Raw genomic sequence first — 17,449 nt, forward strand, 5'->3', positions numbered from 1 at the left:
CCCTACTCCCAGAGGGACAGAGAGGAGAATCAAAAAGAATGCAACTCCCACAGGTTGAGATAAGAACAGTTTAGTAACTAAGGTATAACACAAATCACTACTGCTACCACCAATAATAACAATGATAAAGGAAATAACAAGGGAAGAGAATACAACACCTCACCACCAGCTGACTGATAACTCGCCCCCCCCCAGCCCGACCGAGCTCTGACTGATGCCTCCTCCAACCCCGCAGTCTACCAGCCCTTCTGGCTAACTCCCTGTTACATCTTGGGCATGACGTGCTGTGGTATGGAATACCTCTTTGGTCAGTTTGGGTCAGGTGTCCTGTCTCTGCTTCCTCCCAGCTTCCCCTCCTCCCTGGCAGAGCATGAGGCTCACAAAGTCCTTGGCCAAACCAAAACATCCTTGTTATCAGCTCTGTTCCCGAGCCGAAAGTCAAAACACTGCACTGCATCAGCTACCAAGGAGGAGACTGCTACTGCTGAACCCAGGACACGTACATATTTCTCTTTTGTTATAAAAAATAGAAAATCAGAAAAGCCAGTTCTCTCACCAGATAAAAGCTGATACTCTAAGACTTTGCTTGGAGACCACAAACCACCAAAATTCAAGCTCATAAATTCTGAAGTACTACTAGAGGAATGACTGACACCTGAATGGGAAACATCGAACTAATTTAGGCAAGTAGCAGAGAATTCTCTTGTTATATCATAGAGATATATTCAAGACAATATACTCTAAGCATCAAACATGGAGTAAAAGGAGAGTTGCAAAGCAATGTTCTGTAGAATGTTATAGCAAAATGTCCCTTTGAGAAAAACTGCACTGAATTATAAATTCTATTTCTAGATTTCTAAATTCTATATAAATATTTCTAAGATTTGGGCATTACTACATGATTTAAATATCTCATAATCCCTTTATTTTAAATAGAAAACAATGGGGACATGAGCACAAAAATGGCAAAACCCAGAACATTATTAAAAAGCATAAATTTTGCATAAATGCATGTGTGGAATTTTGAAAGTGATTATTGTGCTGCTTTACAATAAAAAGTATATTTCCTCCTATGAAAGGTATGTATAATTGTTTAAAGAGCGCTTTAGCTTGTACTGTTTATATAAAGATTTTCCTTAGAGGAAACTAAGGAGCAGATGTATAACACTATGAGGCAGAAGTCTTAGAAGGATTTTGAGTGAAATAAGTGATTGAAAAAGTCAGGTGGCCATCTACAGCATTAATGGTATGCTTAGTAGTTTTGAAAAATTTACATTATTATCTTTCTAGAAATGAGAACATTACATGCAGAGCTGACTGCATTTACCATATGTTAGATATCCAGCTAACGTGATGATACTTCACAATGTTCAAATGTTAAAAAGCATACTGCAAGGAAACACAGTCTTATGGAGTAATTCCATGAACAGGGCAGAATTGTAATTGAGCACATGAGGATGTCATTGCATGGTAACAGAGAGTGCACCTGCAAGACTCAGAGGTTGGATAGATCACCTCATGTGCTCCCTGCAGTGAGAAGTGGGAGGGGGTAACTGAACACCTCAGCACAAGTACTTCAAAACTTGCATGCAATGTCCTGCGTGAACAGATAGAGAATCACAGTCCTATCAAGAAACAGATCTGGTGTCTTCACTGAAAAATCAGTTGCAGGGATCAGAACAGATAAATCTAAAAAGTTCAGGAACAGATGTAAGGGTAATGAAGAAATCTAAGGAGCCTGGATCGCCTAAGTAATGAGCTTTGCCAAGGTGGAGCATGAGATGCAAACACTGTAATGAAAGGTAAAACAGTTTAATTTCTAAGAGACTGTTTGCTTGTCTGTCATAGGGTACAGTGACATTCATCTTTAGATTTTCATCCAGTATGATAGTTTCTAGCATCTCTGCTTTGCCTGTAACAGATCACTGCATCTATCATGCAATAAGAAAATTACAGAAAACTTAATTCTGAATTTCTTAAAAAGAAATATCTTATGAAGTTTATATTAGGTAGGTCTGACTGATTATATGTTTGTAAAATGCTGAACTATAACGAAATTAACAGATATGCTTAATGTTGACAAGAAGACCTGTGGCATCGCTAGCATATAGACATGAGATAAGAGTAAGTTCTGTAGAATTCCTGCCATCTTCACAGAAATACTAAGAGTATAAAGCAGAGAGAAAAGGATCTTTTAAGTAGGGTACTCAAGGACGTATAGGAACTCATTGAGTAGATGACTGTCTGCTCCTATAGATCAGTACTGGACTATATATCAGTATTCAATATCCTAATGTTAGTACTTAGTAGCTCTGAAGAACAGGTCTGAGCTGAATTAGAGCAGATAGTGACACAAAATAACTCATTCCTCCAGAAGTATAAACATCTAAATCTAACATCTTTCACCTGAAGCTGGATGCGAACAGAATGCTAAGGGATTAAGGGGACAATTGCAATCATTAGGGAACTTAAACATTATCTGTTTTGCAGGACTAAGTACGTTTCCCAACAATAATGCCAGACTTACTTAGAAAACAGACACAGATGTTGCATTTATTTTTATTTCTTAAAATATAATATACTTTATAACATATAATATTTTGTAAATACTCTTTTAGAATTCTGAGCAGTATTAGTGTTTAGATGAGGATTTAAAAAGAAAAATAAGAGTACCTATGGCCAGGCACAGATTCTTCCAGCATGGGGAATCCTAAGGAGATTCCCCTGCCACAGAAAAACATGCCCAGATAAAGTTCCAGTCCCTACACCCCATATTAGTAACGTAGCACCATTAGTAATCAGGAAATAACTTTTCCCACTAACTTGACTGGAATGTCACACATTTTCGGTGTGGCAGGACCAAATCCTTGTGATCTTTTATCATTAGACTGACCTAGACAAGTAAATGAAAAGGACTTTCAAGTTGTACCTGGGAGTTTATCTGAAAATACCCAAAAGCTGAGAAAACTCAGGATGAGACAGAGGGGATGCAGAAGAGCATTCCCATCTCTAGACCACTGTGTCTCTGAAGAGACAGTCTTTTTTTTCCATCTTAATTCTAAAAACATTTATGCAGATATTTAGTTAACAGTAAATACATCTCAATCCCCTCAACCTCTGTCTCTGTGTATATATACATATGCATATATATGTTGATTTATATGTGTGTGTATGTACATATATATATATTCCTTTTACCCAGCAGACTTCTTTTCTGTTTCTCTGCGTTTCTTTGCAGGGCACCATTCTTCTTCTTGTGTCTGAGTCTCAGTCTGTGCCTGTCCTGGTCAAGAAACTTACTCTCCAAGTGTACTCAGTCTTACCCAGCCTAGAATTTTCTCCATGTGCTTATGCCAGTACACAGCCAGGTGGAAGAGAACAGGCAACTTTAAATTTCTACTGCTCAGCTTCGGAGAAACAACCCAGGAAGAAACAGCAAAAATGAAGCACAATTTGTGCTGCCTAATTAAATTTCCCTGGAGAAAGTTTATCAGGGAACTGTGACCTCTGATCTTTAGACTTGGCTAACTTTCATAGGTATTTTTCCACATTTCTACCTGCATTCAATGAAGGTGTTTCCTACATGTAGTACTACATAACAGCTGTAAAGTACATTGCAAAGTGATCACAGAGACATTCATACTGCATCTCCACCTTATCCAAAGAGATATTTGGATAAGTATCAAAAGTTGGTATTGACTTACAACTAGATTTTATAGATCTCCAAAATATTTTTAAGTAATTTGCAATAAGTTAAATTAGAATTAAACCAGAATGACATTATAAGGATTCCAATTCCTTCCGTTATTTTCATTCCTCTTTGGACTATAGAGTCATAGAATCACTTGGGTTGGAAAAGACCTTTAAGATCATCAAGTCCAGCCTTTAAATCAGCACTGCCAAGTCCACCACTAAACCATGTCCCTAAGTGCCACACCAACATGTCTTCTAAATACTCTATGGGACTCCACCAGTTCCCTGGAAAGCTTGATCCAATGGTTGAAATCCTTTTGGTGAACTGAAATATCTTTTCCTGAACAAGCCCAGGAGGCTTGCCTGCAGTTCATTCATTGCTGCCTGCTCAAGTCCACTAAAGAAGCATGAGTAATCAAAAGAAAGTTGTTGGGTTGTCTTGTGCTGGCTGTGGTGCTCCATATCAACTGGACTCTTCCAGAAGGATGGGAGCTGTGTGTGCAGCCCCAAGATTGATGGAGCTAAGGTCCTCTGACCTGAGAAATGCTGGAGCACTGCAAGGTGCAGCTGTGGAGAGCTCTAGCAAGCAGGGAGCTAAAAGCAGAAATAAGGCTGGTGGAGTTCTGAGGGGTTTTAGTAAAGCCTCGGAAATAACAGAGATAGATTTTTGTGAGGGAGATCTAAGAGAGACTGCACAGTTTTCTGAAACCTGAAAGCTGTGGAAGCTGCAAGGTAAGAATGGGAGACGTGGGGGACAGGATTCACCTTGAAGCTGACTGTGGCAGATGGTGGAATTGTTTTCATATGACTTTCCTTTTGTTTGGTGTTGCACAACACAAACTAGTTTTCTCCAAGAAGACTGTCGGAAGAGCTTATCTGCTGTATAGTCTAAACAGTCAAAGCCTTTTTTGTGTTTTACAGGTGCTTGAAGCTTGTGAATTTAGTTATGATTTGTAAAGACTCAAAGCACTATCTTTAGATTTAATCCTGAGAACATAATCCTGCCTGTAAAACTATATATGAGGGGCATCCTGTTGATGTCAGTAGGAATCCTAATGGCAACAACTATTAGGGCTGTTACATTAATAAATTCCTGCTCCTTTTGTCTAAAATGAGTGGCTTCAGGGTTTCACAGATTATGGAGCAGAAAACTGCAGAATGATCAAGTTTGTTTATTTAAAAAAAAAAATTATGATGTCAAATCATTAAACCGAACAGGCCTTTTAACATTTTTAGATGCAAGAATAATTCTAGTAAAAAATATAATTTATTATAAAAAAATCGTATGTCTTCTGTATTGCTGTTGAGAATCTGATTTTAAATGAAGTCACTGCTTTCACTAAACAGATGGACAATTGCATGCACAGAGTTATAAAGAGACATCTAGTTCTTAATATTACCTTTATCTTCAGCTAATGAGCAGAGAAAGATCCCGTCAGAGACACTGTCACCACAGAGAAACAAGAGGCAGCCAGCCTATGCAAAGAGCCATCATTATCATCACTTAAAAAGATCAAATGTTTAAGTTAGCACAGTCTTTTTCCTTAGTGGTCACCATACTAGCAAATACTAAATTAGTTCCTCTTTGTTTACTATTTCTCTGGGCAAGTCAGAATGAATTATTAAAAAACAAGATTCAGAAATAGAACTTCTGAATCTTGTTTTCTATCATCCTCCAATTTTGTGCACAGTTGAACAGCATGTTTCATATGTAATTGGAAATAGCTAACAATTTTGGATGTCTGGAATCATTTACATAATAAGCAAAATCTAATGCACTGTTACAGTTGTTAATGGTCTGTGTTTTAAACCATTATTACATATGCCTGAAACTTCCTAATTAATGAATATGCAATTAAAGATTAAAATAATGAGCACAATAATAAGGAATTTGTACCTACCTTGACTGCATTAGTGAGACTTTCACTATTTGCAGCTATAACTGAATTAATTTATTATATTCCTTAAAGTACTTTCAGTCTCAGAATATGAATCAAGACTAAGAAAAGTCATGTAACTTCAGAATTTCATTTTGAGGACTCTTACTGTAACTAACAGAGAAAGTGGAGAAATATGGCTCTAAAAATCTGCATGTTGGTAAGAAAAATAATAATAAAAAAAAGCCTAACAAGTTATTCTGAAATCTTGTCAAAAGTTGATACGAAGAAATAAATAAACCACTTTAGATATTATACATCAATACTACACAAAATAAGCACCTTCAGGCCCTATGTCCACAGTTCTGCTAGTACAAAAAAAAAAAAAATTACTTGTGAAAATAATAAGGGGGTGAGGTGTCTTCCAACCAGAATTATCCCATGATTATATTTGAAATGATAGACATATACACACAATTGCAGCAACAGAATATCAGTAAGCAGAAAAGATTTACAATAAAAGACACAAAAAGAATTATTTCTATTCTATTTTCATTTTCTATTTTTTAATAAATCTTTGCCTTGCATATGAAAAGAAATAAACAAACAAACCAACACACAACAAAACCAGCCTATCTTTAGCCACGAGGCCAGGCAGAACAACATGGAAAAAGGTAATAGCTTTCAAAGAAGCGCATACCATCACAATTTTAGAGCATGCAGCAAAGAATAAATTTCAGGCAAGAATTTTTGTCTCTCTGGTAGAAGAAGTGTACATTCAACACTTTAACGATTCAAAATCAGCAAGTATACAATGAGACAAGACTATCTTCATGTAACAGGAATTATAGAGCCTTATGACTTGTTTTGCTTTTTGCTAATCGTGCTGTCTTGGTGCACTATGCTTTCCGCTGTCTAGCATTTTACTACAAGATTTTTCATTGTTCTAGTCACTCCTACTGTCTATATTACTTGCATTTTAAAGCTACCTGCACTTTAAGATTTCCCCATTTCCACTCTTGCTTGCATACTGAACAAAAATAAAATCAGAATGATATTTTATTTTTTTTTTTGCATATGCCTATTACAGGATTTCCTGGGTTCATTAACACACTGTGTTCTCACAGCTGAAAATAACAACGATTAACTAACACACTTCAAATTTTATTCATATTTGGTCATGGTATCCACAGACTCTGGAAAAGAAGCTCAAGCAATCTATATTCAAAAAACGAATAAGTATCTCTTGTCTGAGTATTCTAGTTTTCCTTTCTACAGAGCTGACTACTTCCATTGGATTTAAAGTTCTTCACAGTATTTACAGAATGAAGCACTCTGCAGCGGATTATCATAAAAGGCTTCAGAAAACTGTTCAGATACAGTCATCCCAAGATCTTTTCTGCATAGATTACAAGCACAATACCTCTCTGTATAAGTAAGACTGGCTGAATTTTCAGAAATGTTCCTGAAGTTTGAAGACCTTTCTTTAAAGAGACACCTGTTCAGCCCTTGGTTATTGTACACCTGTTTCCTTCACAGCCTTTATATTTTTCTTACAAGTTCATCATTTTGATTCTCTCTCTCACAAACAGATCTTCAAACTCCATCTGTATAATTAATATCAAGCCACAACCCAAGTTATGAATTTTCCCTCTGTCTTTACAAGCATCATCAGCTCCTAACACCTCTTTGACAAGTCTGAACCTTCTTGAGTGCACCATTGGCAGGTACTAGGAGCAGGGAACATGTCTTCCTCTTTGTATAAAGTGATGTGCAATGCTTTTATATGCACTGTTAATATAAGCATCATTGACTTAGTATAGTAATACTTAAAATGATGAATTGTTAGATTAATCTCTTTATCCCATAGTCAATGTTTTAATGTCAAAGTTTATGGCTGACTCACATTATGTGACAGGTTACCTGTAAGGCTGCAAAACTTCTTTGATCTTCTCCTGTCCTCCCACAATAATTTCTGCTACTGATTCCAAGCATGATGTTTCTTGCTTCTTCTAGCTATGTCTTCCAGGACAATTTATGAAAAAAAAAAGTTTTTGTTTAGCATATTTTGTAGAAATATATAATTGATTTTCATTTTTAGTCAGATAGCAAAACCAGAACTGGGCTATACTTGCTTCTGAAAGAAGAGATGTCATCAGTGATGGGACCTACCCTCTCATCTGAAATAACAGGTATTAAGATGACAATGTGAATATATGCACACCTCAGGGACCTGTTAATTTTCGCAAATACATGGATCATTCTTAATTACCAGAGTGCAATATTCCCTCAGAATAATGTATCAGTCAGCTGATCGGAGCTAGCCTAGCTAGAGCCACAGCCGGCACGCTTCAGCGACCGCGAGGGTGAACGGAGATTAGGAAAATCAGATGGGAGAGCGCTGAAACATCGCGATTCCCGACATCTCCCGATCCCCGAAGCCCCAGCAGCCCTTGCGAGAGAGAGAGGCTGACGTGGCGGGGGGCGTTCCCACGGTGACGGTGACCACTCCCCTGCCGCTTGCCTTGAAAAAGCCTTTGAGAGGGCAGCGACCGGTCGCTGCCCACCGGGCGCAGGGAGGAACAAGCTGGTCGTGTTGCTGACCCTGTTGCTGGTGTCCCAGACTGCAGACCAATATGGTTGCCTCCAGAAGGAGAGCTTGCAGTAAGGTGACTACAGCAACTCAGACAGAGACCCCGTCCCAAACCGTGGCTGTTCAGGCCTCTGGGTGCAGGGAGTGCCAGAGCCTGCTGCTGCCGGGGGAGGGAGGACAGCATTCCACCTGCGTGAGGTCTGAGCAGGTAGAAGATCTGCTTAGCCTGGTGGCAAGACTTAAGGAGGAGGTTGAGACACTGAGGACCATCAGAGAGTGTGAAAGGGAGATCGACTGGTGGAGTAACTCCCTGGCGTGCCAGTCGGAACGGTTCCAGGGAGATACCCCCCAAAAGGGGAAGGACCCCCTGCCTTCTCACGCAGAGGGGGATGGCCCGAGATAGCCCCTGCCCTGTAGCTGTTGCGCAGAGGTAGGGAACCAAAAAGACGACGAGGGTTGGAAGCGAGTTCCAGTTCGATGTCGTGGGAAACCCTCCCCCCTTCCTGCCCTGCTTCCCCAGGTGTCCCTCCGTAATAGGTTCGAGGCCCTGGATCTTGAAGGAGAGGTAGGTGAGAATGTGGGGCAAGGCCAGCCCACAAGGCCACATAGGAAAAGGGGGTTGACTTTGCACCTCAAGACTACCTCTGTTAAGAAAGAAAGAAGGGTCATTGTAGTAGGGGATTCCCTTCTGAGAGGAACAGAGGGCCCGATATGCAGAGTTGACCCTCATCATAGGGAAGTGTGTAGTCTGCCTGGAGCCCGGATCAGGGATATCACCAGGGCGCTCCCCAACCTGGTGCACCCGACAGACTACTACCCGCTGCTGGTCTTCCAGACAGGTGGGGAGGAAGCTGCTTCCCGCAGTCTGAGGGGGATGAAGAAAGACTACGGGGCCTTGGGGCGGATGGTGAAAGAGTCTGGGGCTCAAGTGATCTTCTCCTCTCTCCTTCCATCTTCCACTGATGTGGGAAGGAATGGGAAGATTCAGTTCATGAACAATTAGCTTCGAGACTGGTGCTACAGGCAGGGCTTTGGATTCTTTGATAACGGCTGGTTTTATAGGGCACCAGTCTGGACAATGACAAGTGAGAAAGGTTTGTCTCACAGAGGCAAAAGGATGCTGGGGCACGAATTAGCAGGGCTCATTTGGAGAGCTTTAAACTAGATTCGAAGGGGGATGGGGTTGTAGCTTGGCTTGCCCCAGTGGGGCAGCGCTCCAGAATTAATGAAGACTGGGAGGCCTCCTACAATCCTAGGGTGAAATCGGTGTGCTCAGCTCGCTCCCTGAAATGCCTGTACACCAATGCGCGCAGCATGGGAAATAAGCAGGAGGAGTTGGAAACCTGTGTTAAGTCAGGAGACTCTGATCTGGTGGCAATTACAGAGACGTGGTGGGACAGCTCACATGACTGGAATATAGTCATGGAGGGCTATGTCCTTTTCAGGAAAGACAGGCCAGCCAGGAAGGGTGGTGGGGTTGCTCTTGATGTGCGGGAGGAGCTACAATGCACCGAGTTCTGTCGAGGGACAGATGACAAGCGAGTTGAGAGTCTGTGGGTGAGAATTAAGGGGCAGGCTGGCAGGGGGGATACTGTTGTAGGTGTCTGTTACAGACCACCAGATCAGGGTGAGGAAGTTGATGAGGCCTTCTACAGGCAGCTGAGAGCGGCCTCACAGTCACAGGCCGTGGTCGTCGTGGGGGATTTTAACTTCCCTGATGTTTGCTGGAAGGACCACTCAGCAACCCAGCCGCAGTCCAGGAGGTTCCTCCAGTGTATGGATGATAACTTCCTCATGCAAATGGTGGATGAGCTGACCAGGAGAGGAGCACTGCTGGATCTCATCCTCACTAACAAGGAGGGTCTTGTTGAAGCAGTAAGGGTTGAGGGCTGCCTGGGTAGCAGCGACCACGAGATGGTGGAATTCAGGATCTTGTGTGGTAGGACTAGTAGAATACCAAGTAGAATTGCAACCCTGGACTTTAGCAGGGCAAACTTTGGCCTTTTCAAGCAATTGCTAGGGGAAATCCCATGGGCAAGGCTGCTTGAAGATAAAGGGGCCCAAGATAGTTGGTTGACATTCAAGGACTGCTTTTTCCGTGCTCAAGATCGGAGCATCCCAACACGTAGGAAGTCAAGGAAGAGGGCCAAGAGACCTGCGTGGCTAAATAGGGAATTGCTGGGTATGCTCAGGTGGAAGAGGAGAGTTTACAGGTCATGGAAGGAGGGGCTGGCCACTTGGGAGGAATATAAGGCTGCTGCTAGAGGATGTAGGAAGGCAGCTAGGAGGACTAAGGCCTCCTTAGAATTAAACCTGGCTAGAAGGGTCAAGGACAGCAAAAAGAGCTTTTTCAAATACATGGCAGACAAAACTAACACCAGAGGCAATGTAGGCCCACTGATGAACGGGATGGGTGCCCTGGTGACAGAAGATACAGAGATGGCAGAGTTACTGAATGCCTTCTTTGTCTCTGTCTACTCTGCTGCAGGCAGTCCTGAAGAGCCCTGTACCCCTGAGACCTTAGATGAAGTCAGGTCAACGGAGCAGTTTGCCTTAGTCGATGAGGAATGGGTTAGAGACCAGTTGAGCAATCTGGACATCCATAAATCCATGGGTCCAGATGGGATGCACCCACGGGTGCTGAGGGAACTAGCGGAAGTCATTGCTAGACCACTCTCCATCATCTTTACCAAGTCTTGGGAAACGGGAGAGGTGCCTGAGGACTGGAGGAAAGCAAATGTCACTCCAGTCTTCAAAAAGGGCAAGAAGGAGGACCCGGGTAACTATAGACCGGTCAGCCTCACCTCCATCCCTGGGAAAGTGATGGAACACCTTATCCTTGGTGCCATCTTAAGGCATATCAAGGATAAGAAGGTTATGAGGGGCAGTCAACATGGCTTCACCAAGGGGAAATCATGTTTGACCAATCTCTTAGCCTTTTATGAGGAAATAACACGGTGGATGGATGATGGCAGAGCGGTGGATGTGGTCTACCTTGACTTCAGCAAAGCATTTGACACAGTCTCCCACAGCATCCTCACGGCTAAAATGAGGAAGTGTGGTCTGGATGATCAGGTAGTGAGGTGGACTGCGAACTGGCTGAAGGAGAGAAGCCAGAGAGTTGTAGTCTATGGGGCTGAGTCTAGTTGGAGGCCTGTAACTAGTGGAGTGCCTCAAGGGTCAGTACTGGGACCGGTATTATTTAATATATTCATCAATGATTTAGATGAGGGAATTGAGTGTACTATCAGCAAGTATGCAGATGACACTAAGCTGGGAGGAGTGGCTGACACGCCAGAAGGCTGTGCTGCTATCCAGCGAGACCTGGACAGGCTGGAGAGTTGGGCAGGGAGTAACTTGATGAAATATAACAAGGGAAAGTGTAGAGTCCTGCATCTGGGCAGGAGCAACCCCAGGTTCCAGTATAGGTTGGGGAACGACCTGTTAGAGAGCAGTGTAGGGGAGAGGGACCTGGGGGTCCTAGTGGACAACAGGATGACCATGAGCCAACACTGTGCCCTTGTGGCTAAGAAGGCCAATGGCATCCTGGGGTGTATTAGAAGAGCGGTGGTTAGTAGGTCGAGAGAGGTCCTCCTTCCCCTCTACTCTGCCCTGGTGAGACCGCATCTGGAATATTGTGTCCAGTTCTGGGCCCCTCAGTTCAAGAAGGACAGGGAGCTGCTGGAGAGAGTCCAGCGCAGGGCAGCTAAGATGATTAAGGGAGTGGAGCATCTCCCTTATGAGGAAAGACTGAGGGAGCTGGGTCTCTATAGTTTAGAGAAGAGGAGACTGAGGGGTGACCTTATAAGTGTCTATAAATATATAAAGGGGGAGTGTCACGAGGATGGAGCCAGGCTCTACTCAGTGGCAAACAATGATAGGACAAGGGGTAATGGGTACAAACTGGAACACAAGAGGTTCCACTTAAACTTGAGAAGAAACTTCTTCTCAGTGAGGGTGACGGAACACTGGAACAGGCTGCCCAGGGAGTTTGTGGAGTCTCCTTCCCTGGAGACATTCAAAACCTGCCTGGACACATTCCTGTGTAACCTTATCTAGGTGTTCCTGCTCCGGCAGGAGGATTGGACTAGATGATCTTTCAAGGTCCCTTCCAATCTCTAGCATACTGTGATACTGTGATATTTTTTGTGGCATAGTTCTAAAAGAATAGTTTGACCAACATCAGAAATTTCCAGGATGAAAGCTGGGCTAATAACTCTTAAAGGAAAAAAAATATGTGGACTTAACACTCCAATTTAGCTTGAGCTACAGCTACTGTAAACGATTACCTGGTGAGTACTTTTTCGCAAGGTATTAAAAAATACTCCAACAGTGACACAGACAACTTATATTTACACTGTCAGCAGAGCAGTGTTGTACTGTACTGTTACAGCAGATGGATTACTCTGAGCCCAAAAGGCAGTCCATTATGTTTGGGGCTGATAAATTGTTCTCTTATGCTCTGACAAAACCACCCAAGTCTTGGAAGGCAGATGCAGGGACTGTGAGAATGAAGACCTTGCACCCACTGTAGGAGGGATCTGGTTCGAGACCATCTTAAAAAGCTGAATCAGTCCATGGGTCCTGATGAGATCCATCCGCGGGTCCTGAAGGAGCTGGCAAATGATGTTGCGAAGCTGCTGGAGATCATATTTGAGAAATCATGGCAGTCAGGTGAAGTTCCCAATGACTGGAAAAAGGGAAATATAACCCCTATTTTCAAGAAGGGGAAAATGGGTGACCCGGGGAATTACAGAGCAGTCAGTCTCACCTCTGTGCCTGGCAAAGTCTTGGAGCAGATTCTCCTGGAAGGCATGCTAAGGCACATGAAAAACAACAAGGTGCTTGGTGACAGCCAGCATGGCTTCACTAAAGGGAAATCCTGCCTGACCAATTTGGTGGCCTTCTGTGATAGGGCTACAGAACTGATGGACAGGGGTAGAGCAGTTGATGTCATCTACCTGGATGTGTGCAAAGCATTCGACACTGTCCCAGATGAAATCCTTGTCTCTACATTGGAGACACATCAATTTGATAGGTGGAGGACTCAGTGGATAAAGAACTGGCTAGATGGCCACACGCAAAGAGTTGTGGTCAACGGCTCAGTGTCCAGCTGGAGACCAGTAAAGAGTGGTGTCCCTCAGGGATCAGCGTTGGGACCGGTCTTGTTTAGCATCTTTGTCGGTGACATGGACAATGGGATTGAGTGCAACCTCAGCAAGTTTGCCGATGACAGCAAGCTGTGTGGTTTGGTTGATACCCTGGAGGGAAGGAATGCCATCCAGAGGGACCTTGACACACTTGTGAGGTGGGCTGATACCAACCTTATGAAGTTTAACCATGCCAAGTGCAAGGTCCTACACCTGGGTCGGAGCAATCCCAGGCACAGCTACAGGCTTGTTAGAGAAGAAATTCAGAGCAGCCCTGCGAAGAAAGACTTGGGGGTGTTGGTTGATGAGAAAACAAACATGAGCTGGCAGTGTGCACTCACAGCCCAGAAAGCCAACCGTATCCTGGGCTGCATCAAAAGCAGCTTGACCAGCAGGTCGAAGGAGGTGATCCTGCCCCTCTACTCTGCTCTTGTGAGACCTCACTTGGAGTATTGTGTGCAGTTCTGGTGCCCTCAACACTAAAAGGACATGGAACTGTTGGAACAAGTCCAGAGAAGGGCCACAAGGATGATCAGGGGACTGGAGCACCTCCTGTATGAAGATAGGCTGAGGAAGTTGGGGCTGTTCAGCCTGGAGAAGAGAAGGCTGCATGGAGACCTCATAGCAGCCTTCCAGTATCTGAAGGGGGCCTATAGGGATGCTGGGGAGGGTCTCTTCATTAGAGACTGTAGTGACAGAACAAAGGGTAACGGGTTAAAACTTAAACAGGGGAAGTTTAGCTTGGATATAAGAAGGAAATTCTTTCCTGTTAGGGTGGTGAGGCACTGGAATAGGTTGCCCAGGGAGGCTGTGAATGCTCCATCCCTGTCAGTGTTCAAGGCCAGGTTGGACGAGGCCTTGGCTGCCATGGTTTAGCGTAAGGTGTCCCTGCCCATGCCAGGGGGGTTGGAACCAGATGATCTTAAGGTCCTTTCCAACCCTAACTATTCTATGATTCTATGATTCTATGATCTCTCTTCAGTAAATAAACAGAAGATTTGGTTCTTCTGGTTTGTCATTCAAATACCACTTGCAAGATTTTTTTCCAGTAAAATTGTATGCTAGGGAGAAGATGAGCTCTGTAATCAGTGCATCTAGGTGGAGCTGACACTCTATCAGGCCTTATTGTTACTTATGTGGCTTCTGATGCAGGGATAATAAAACATGCACAAAATACAAAAAGCACAGTAGTTTCTGTTAAAACAAAACAAAAACCGCATGCAATTTATTTGTTTTCTATCTCTCATTTTCCTTAGGGCATAAACATGGTCTGACAACTCTTTTTGCCCAGGGTCCTGGCTGTCTTTGCCAGACGTCAGCTCTGAGGTGTTGCAGACATGGGACCTGGAACCAGGTGAGAGTGTTGCTGTCTGAGAAAGAGCTGGGAGCAATGCTGTGGGCTGGGGCTTATCTTGATGTCTGTCATAGGACTTGCTCTTACAATTCTTGTTCAGATACTGTAGGATTGTCCCTCTGTCGTAAAATGACACTTTCTGCCTGCCTCTCTGTCAAACTGCCTTCCCTTGCAAAGCAGCCCACTTTTGTAGCCCCTTACACCAACTTTCCCAAAGATGCTGACTCATAGGCATTTATCATTTCAGGTCAGAAAGCCTTTTAAGTAAGCAGAAGAGGAGGCATGCATTCTCAATTAAATGCTAAATTTGCTTTTCTCAGGAAGAATATTGTTTTTTAAAAGAAAGACATCTTCAAAGCCTCTTGCATTACATTTGATGATTCAGCTCAGGAGCACTGAGTAATGCACATTGCATTGTGCATCTCAGGATCTGTTTAGAAACAGATTGCATATATGAAATATGTGACTCTTCTACCACCTGCATTGATATAATTGCTTCTGGGCTATTGATATCATCTTAAAATTCCATTACAATTGATTTTATAGTTATACAAGTCATGATACAGAAGAATGTCTAGCTAAATTTGTCTATGACAGTGATGCTATTGCTATGAAGATCTTCAAGTTATTGGTATTATGAACTATCAGAATCAGCACATTTGCTTAAGCATCTAGAAAGCTCTCTGATTCTTTTTACAAGAAAATGACATGTAGAGGTGGGTTTAAAATGTGTTATTTACTTTACTTGTTTAGAGCAACACCTTTGCCTTCTTATCTTACATGACTTTTTACATTTAATTACATGATTTCCATGAAGTCAATGACAATATTAACATAGAAATATGTCACTGAATATGAATAAATGAACAAAGCTAACCCAATGAAATACGGAGCAACACCTGAAGTCTTGTCCTGGTTTCAGCAACTTAGTTGCCATCTTGAGTTAAACCACAACTGCTGAATTATATTCTTTGATGGTACATATAACTATGCTACAAGCAGTTTGAGATCACCCACAGAACATCTACTTCATAAATTCCTATTTAGCACAAGTAACAAGATACTTTCACAGTCTATAACCAATTTCTGCAATGAAAACCATACAGTATTATGGTCTGATGGGGAAAGATCAGGGACATCCTCAGTATCTTAGATTCCTTTAGTAAAAAATGACTTACATAGTAAATACATGAAATACATTCTGGTTTAATAATAATTGGTCGTGTGCTCACACTCTCACTAGTGTCACCATATGAGAATAAATTTCTTTTTCCATGCATACTTCAGAATAGCTTTAAATCAAAACATCTTCAGGAACGGAACTGAGAAGTGACCTGAAGGTCTCTTAACAAGGGCTAATGATACATGGTAATGCACTGAGTTATGAAAAATTGAAAAAGGGCATATTTCCAGATTCCATGTTAAATTTAGCTGTGACATTTTCATTTACATTCTGCAAAGGGGAATAAAAACATATTAATGAAACTGACTGCTAGATTGGGAAATGCTGCAACAACAACAGAGCAATAGCACAAAGTGAAATGGGGAATTGAAACAGCAAAAATGTGTACAGAAAATTACAGATCAAAACAAATAGGAATTTAATTTAATATTCCCTCCAACCCATCCAAGGAAAACTGCAGCAGAAGAAACTGAAAATTACCAATTGCCAAGAGAGTTTAGTTACTGATTTATATGGGAGTAAAAATGGTTGACTTTTTTGCTACTGGAAATGCAGAAACATCCTTCCATGTTTTCGTAGTTTAAACCTAGTCAGCCACACAGTTTCTACTTCTCCCCCCCCTTTCTTTCCTTCCCCCCGGCCTCCCCCCCCCCCCCCCCTTCTCCCAGAGGGATGGGGAGGAGAATCGAAAGAATGTAACTCCCATAGGTTAAGAACAGTGCAGTAACTAAGGTATAACACAAATCACTACTGCTGCCAGCAATGATAATAATGATAAGAAAAATAACAAGGGAAGAGAATACGATACCACTTGCCGAAACAAGCCTGACCGAGAAGATAGAGCGCCCTTCTGGGTTAACTCCCAGTTACCTCCCTGGGCATGACATGCTGTGGTATGGAATACCTCTTTGGCTAGCTTAGGTCAGGTGTCCTATCTCTGCTTCCTCCCGGCTTTCCCTCCTCCCTGGCAGAGCATGACTCAGAAAGTCCTTGGTCAGAGTAAACATTACTGAGCAACAACTAAAAACATCGGTGTTATCAGCTCTGTTCCCAGGCTGAAAGTCAAAACACAGTGCTGCACCAGCTACTAAGAAGGAGAAAAATTGACTGCTACTGCTAAACCCAGGACACATGTTTAGCCCTTCATTACTCTGTGTTTGGATCACATTCTCTGTCCTCATATACATATTTTTGCCTTATTATAGTTAGAGCCACAATAAAATGTGCCTAATTTCTCAAACATGTATTGTTATATCCACAAAAGACATTAAATTAATAAATTGTGATTATTGACTGATTAGGAATACTAAAATAATCAAAAGTGTATGGTATCGGTAAACAGTGTGGGAGGTCGTCAGAGCAATCTGAAAATGTCCCCTGAAGAATATCAAGGAAGAAGGAAGTTCAAGTTTCTACGAGTAGGTACACATATCAGGGAGTAAATTGGGTAAAATTATGAATGAGAAAATTCAGAACCAAGTCAGTACTTTCCAACAGTGAGGTCTATTAAACTTTGGGAATTGTCTTTCAATCAGAAGTAATGAGATTTCCATTACTCTGGACAACTTGCAGTAGACAAGCCAGTCCAATTTTACAAGA

Source organism: Pezoporus wallicus, unplaced genomic scaffold, assembly GCF_028554395.1.
Source record: "Pezoporus wallicus isolate ANWC-B61680 ecotype Strahan unplaced genomic scaffold, APGP_CSIRO_Pwel_v1 contig_227, whole genome shotgun sequence".
Classification (NCBI taxonomy): domain Eukaryota; kingdom Metazoa; phylum Chordata; class Aves; order Psittaciformes; family Psittacidae; genus Pezoporus; species Pezoporus wallicus.